The sequence below is a fragment of the Gobio gobio genome, assembly GCF_949357685.1.
Source record: "Gobio gobio genome assembly, chromosome: 2".
In the NCBI taxonomy this organism is placed as follows: Eukaryota; Metazoa; Chordata; class Actinopteri; order Cypriniformes; family Gobionidae; genus Gobio; species Gobio gobio.
Genome location: NC_137098.1, coordinates 41,572,531 through 41,578,530, shown reverse-complemented (window position 1 = coordinate 41,578,530; position 6,000 = coordinate 41,572,531).

The following is a 6,000-nucleotide window of genomic DNA, read 5'->3' as shown; positions in this document are numbered from 1 at the left end:
AGTCTAAATATTAGTCAACATCAAAAACCCTTCACTTAGCCTTGCTATTTGCTATCACAATGTATTTCTTTGTGAGTGAGTAAAAAAACGAGAAAATCCAGACAGATCATGTTTATTGTGGATGCAGCCCTCTTGTGACCGATTGTGTAAGGTGATACAGACTGCTATGGGGGTACAATGACACCTGAACAACCAGTCATTCCCTTCAGATGGAGCTTGTAACTCTATCGTGGTTGTGACATGAACAGACAGTTAACAGAGAACAAAGATGAAAGCTTGTTAGCAATATCTCAAATGTGGAGTTTGCACAAGCATGCGCAAACACTATGCACAGTGAATGCGCTGTTCTCACACTAACCTCTTTTATATGCCTGCTTATATATTTTTTATAGTATATTGATAGTGTAATGACAAGAACAAGAAAATAATGCTGAGTACTCATTGTTCCTCATATGATAGCATGCAGATTATGTGCTGCTGTTAACTGAAACTTGTTTCATTAAATACTTACTGAATGTAGGGATTGTTTAGCAAATTTGGTTGATTGTAAACTTTGAATATTCCACAAATTGAGTGAATACTAATAGTCGAAGAAAAACAAGTCACTAAGAGGGACTTTTTGGCCCATAAAGCAAACAAATGCTTGGTTGAACATTAGGAAAAAGAAAACACAGGACACTACGTATGAGATGGAGAGTAGTCAGCCTGTAAACAAATACATCACAGCATGTGAGGACAGAAGTTCTGCCCCAGTCTAATGTGTACAGTGATCTTCGCTCTCTCCTTCAGTCTTAAAGGAACCTTTAGAGCCTATAGGGATTTACAGTTTTTCTCATTTGTTTACCCACAAATATTGGTACTTGAGACACAATGACCACCACATGTAACTCATGCACCAAACCCCTGAACCAATTCTGCTAAACTACAAGCACAATTCCTGCTTTACACTCAAATTGCAGTTCTAAAACACACAATTCTCTGCATTTGGCACAATTTTCATGTAGAAAATCCCTTGTTTTCACAAGGAACACACTGCCATTCAAATATGTACATTGACTCATCACATGGGCAAACACCTGTCACACAGTTTTACAATTAGCAAACAGAGCTTTAGCATAAAAGGGCAACAGGTGAGCTCTTCTGTTTTGGAGCAGTATTGTTTTTTTTTTTTACTGTAACTGTATACAGTAAATTATTCTGTTGTTTTGTATGCAGACCACTGTATGTGCAACTTTGTGTTGGTTGGGATGAACACTGTGTACATTGTTTTGTGGGAAAAATAAAATATATTTGTTACCGTGTATTTGTGTGTTCTGAGTATAAAAACAATATTCTCAAATATTTTACAACACACTTACTGTATGTACTGTCTGTAGTAAGTGTAACACTGAACCAAAAAATACCTAAATCATTATGGTGAATGGAGAAGAAGTGTAGTGTTTTTCATTGAGCACATCAGTGTTCAACTGGTTCTTATAAATGTCTATTCATATGATGGTTTGTGTGTGTCATTTGAAATCAAAATACCATTTTGAGAAGAAATAACATTGTTTTGAATATAGTGTTTCATTTTGCAGGAGAATTGAGGGTTTTTTATTTTTATTTATTTGTGTAGAGTTCTGAGAGTATGAGGCAATCTTTCAGAAAATGTGTGTAAACAATCTAGAAAAACTGTAAAATATCTTATATAATAATTAAATATAATAGGAAAAATATATATTACATCATATACATTTTACTCTGTAACTCACACAACTCTATAGTAGAAACTGTGAGAACCTAATAGTCTCACCATGTAGAGGAACAACCATTTGGACATACAGAGTGGAAACCTTTATTCCACTGTCATGGAAAATTTTATCAGGCGTCTAAACCAAATAGCTCTATCTCCAGATATGGTTCACTATGAGAGCCAATAGATGGGAAAAAAAGAGAGAAAAGAATGCATTTTTCCTTGGCTTTTCCCTCCGCACTACAGTCCTCTTGGCAGTTTGGAGTGAATATACACAGGCAGTTTAATGGTGTTGAGACACTTCCTGAACTCTAATAGTCTAGATTGCCAGTACAGAATGCATCTGTGTTTGTAAGACTGGTGGACCCAACGATTCTGTCATCAATCACTTTGTCTAATGTTCAATGTAACTGGTGTGGTCTTTCACACACAAACACTCTCACCCATACATGCTCACTTCCATACACACAGATACAAATGCACACACACATTAATTATACAATCACAACTTTCTAAGCCAACCCCCTTCATCCCCCATTCTCACAAACACAAACACACACACACGCACGCACGCACGCACGCACGCACGCACGCACGCACACACACACACACACACACACACACACACACACACACACACACACACACACACACACACACACACACACACACACACACACACACACACACACACACACACACACACACACACACACACACACTTTTGTTTAACAGACCAAAAAGAAATCCTTGAAATTTTACTCAGATCATGTCACTGCCTCGAATGGTCTGCCATTATGGATCACAAAACATAATTTGTCCAGTGAGCAACTAAAGTTCTTGGGGTGAGGTCTATGGCTGCATAGCAACTTAACTCTGCACCAGCCATGAGCGCTTCTCTGTTTCCACTGATCTGAGGTCAGTTAACATGACATTTCTCACTCTCAGCCCATTCAGAGCAGGAAAAGCACTGCCTCGCACTCAGCTTTGTGCCTAGCCGAATAGAGGAGAGAAATGAGCGGAAACCTGTTGTTGTAAAAGTCATTCAGGCTCAGAGGAGGAACTCCTCTCTTTAAAAGTAGTCCGGCCTCCTTTACAATAAGTTGACAGATAGTCACTCTCACTCACAGACACTTTTTGGCTGCTTATTTTTGTGCAAAAATTGTCATATTTGCTTCATTATGTTTTGTATTATCATATGTTGACGTTTTACTGCACATTAACATTTTAGTCATTTTTATTGGAAAGGCAAGCCTGGTAAGTGTTATTTTAATGGGAAATAATGGGAAATGTTCATTTGGATTTCTGAGTGCCTTTTTCTCTGTGATTCTTGAGTCTTTTGTACACTTTTTGCTCCATCTAGTGGTGTACTTTATTAGAATGGAAAAACATCTGACTCTCTGCAGGCCTGAAACTAGACTTTGTGGAATGTTCCATGTGATACACACGCACTAGACTCTGAAGCAGCAACAAAATAAATCTTCCAGGTTGAAACTACCAGTAGCATTACATTTTCATCATATTCAGAAATGTAATTCCTGAGGAGTGGAGAATGTAGGCAGTTAGAGATCATGGACATGGTGAAACCATTTTGCATGAGCCAGTCATGGCTGCCTCAATTATCACTATTTTGATAACGAATGGTTTTAAGTACAGCATGAACAAAATTTTTATAGTGCAAAATCTAGTTTATGCCTATTCAGTGTTTTATCAAGCATTCTTCTATTTTTTTTTGTTTTTATGGTTACATTTTTGTTGCATGAAATTTAAAAAGCATACAAAAGTGTGTTGGCAGGAAGAGTATTTTATTGATGTGGTACCTGATCAGCAGAAAGTGCTTTAGAGATCCATGATGACACATGTTAGCTTTTAAATTATATATATTTTTATTTATATATTATATTATATAAAGCGCTTTAGAAATAAAAGGTGACTATTTGTAAAAGAGGGCTAATTATACAGTAATTACAAAACTTACCCAAGCTCAAACCCTAACCAGAATCCTGAGTCTGTCCAGTCATTCAAATACTGTTCTTATCAAAGACAGAAATAATCTAAACTGTTTGTCAGTGTTACATTTAAGCTAATCTGACCACAATGATGTCATAAATTGTGCTTCTTTAGCTCATTCATATTTCTCCCATTATTTTCATTCTAGTGGACTGCCTCCGAGTTGAGGACATCGCTGAGGGAGGGGAAACTTCCAATGGAAACTTTTCTAGAAGAAACAAATCCAACCTATGAGATAACCTGTTTCATTGTCTGTCAAAGCACTGCTCAGTAAATATGAGTAAGTTTCATATGGGGCTGTTGCATGAGACCAGTTACAACAACTTGACCTCAAATCACTGGCCCCAGTGTCAACAGCATTAATCCAGTTGGCAAAGAGGGAAACATGGCTAACATGAACTCTCTCTCTCTCTCTCTCTCTCACTCTCTCTCTCTCTCTCTCTCTCTCTCTCTCTCTCTCTCTCTCTCTCTCTCTCTCTCTCTCTCTCTCTCTCTCTCTCTCTCTCTCTCTCTGTTTTTTTATTGAACAATATCAGTTTACAAACTCAAGTAGGGAACGATATGCATATGGAAATATACACAAATAACATTTTATTAAATCTCCATTTGTATAAAATTGAAGCATGTACAAAATCTCGTACATGACTTTATACAATTCACCAAGGGTTGATTAACTTTGGATAAATATTGCTGTTATATAGGATATTTACCCATAGTGTGTGGGTGTGTACAGGTTGATACATTCATGGGAACCAAATGTTCCCTCAAGGATAGTAAAATCTGGAATCGCCTTGTGGAGACCAGTCAGAGGTCCCCACGAGGCAAATGGATTAATAAACACTAAATTACATATTATTATTATTTTTAAAATAAACATGCAGTAAATTTTGTGTGATGTGTAGGCTTAGGGGTAGGGTTAGGGTATAGAATATACAGTAAAAACCTTTACGCTTATGGAGAGTCCCCACAAAGATAACTAAACCGAGTATGTGTGTGTTTGTGTGTGTGTGTGTGTGTGTGTGTGTGTGTGTGTGTGTGTGTGTGTGTGTGTGTGTGTGTGTGTGTGTGTGTGTGTGTGTGTGTGTGTGTGTGTGTGTGTGTGTGTGTGTGTGTGTGTGTGTGTGTGTGTGTGTGTGTGTGTGTGTGTGTGTGTGTGTGTGTGTGTGTGTGTGTGTGTGTGTGTGTGTGTGTGTGTGCGCATCAGTATGTTATGAGAGAATTTACTCATTCTCAAGGCTGAAAGGGCATGAACAAAAATAAACCTCAGACATTATTAAGTGGCTGTGGGATCTGAACAGAAAATCACAGACGGATTTGTAACAGCTAAGCACACCCTATAAAAAGTAATAATCCTAGGCTGAAGAGAAACTGATTTATAAGCTCTAAAGCATGTACAGAGAAATGTCCCCAATTCATTAGACAGTGTCTTTGTTTGTGTTAGAGAGTGTCTGGCACATTCCATAAACCTGCTCCAACGGCAGGTATATGATTTAGGCCAAACGTGACCACCACTTTTCCGTGAATTTAGAGAATCTCGACACTAGAGGGCGCTTTTACTCTTCAGCACTGTCAGTTTTATTCTAAATACAGAATCTGAATGAAAATTTTTGCCAAGTATGCTTTCACTCACACAGAAAAAAAAAACATATATAAACAGATAATAAAATAAAATAAGTTATTATATTTTATAATACACGTGCGTGTCTGTGATTGCTGACAGCTGATTGAGTTATCCTATATCCTTCATGGGATGCATTATGTTCGAACCATGATATATATTTTATATATTTTTAATTTTATTTATTTATTTTTAAATTTATTTTTAAATAGGTTTTTATTACATGAAATAGCTTCACTTATACAAATCAAAACACATTTTTTTAAAAAAGTATTTAGGGAGTAGGCCTACTTAAGGAAACGTTGCTATATGTCAACGCTGTACCACAATGGAAAATTGTCAGTAGTTTTTCTGTAAAATTATGAATTTGTCTTCTATTTAAATGCACAAAAAATAAGTATCCCTATCATTTAACCTTGGCTAATGGCTAACTCATCCTCCAACTCAGCACTCTTCTTATTGACCTTTCCGTAAATGTATTAATGTATTCATTTTATGAAAAGAATGCATAATTGTGTTATTTGTACATTAATACAACTATACTACAATAAACACTTCAAATAAATAAATAAATAACTGCAATCATATTATTGATGATATAGCTTACTACTATCTATTAAAATCCCAATTGGGAAATACA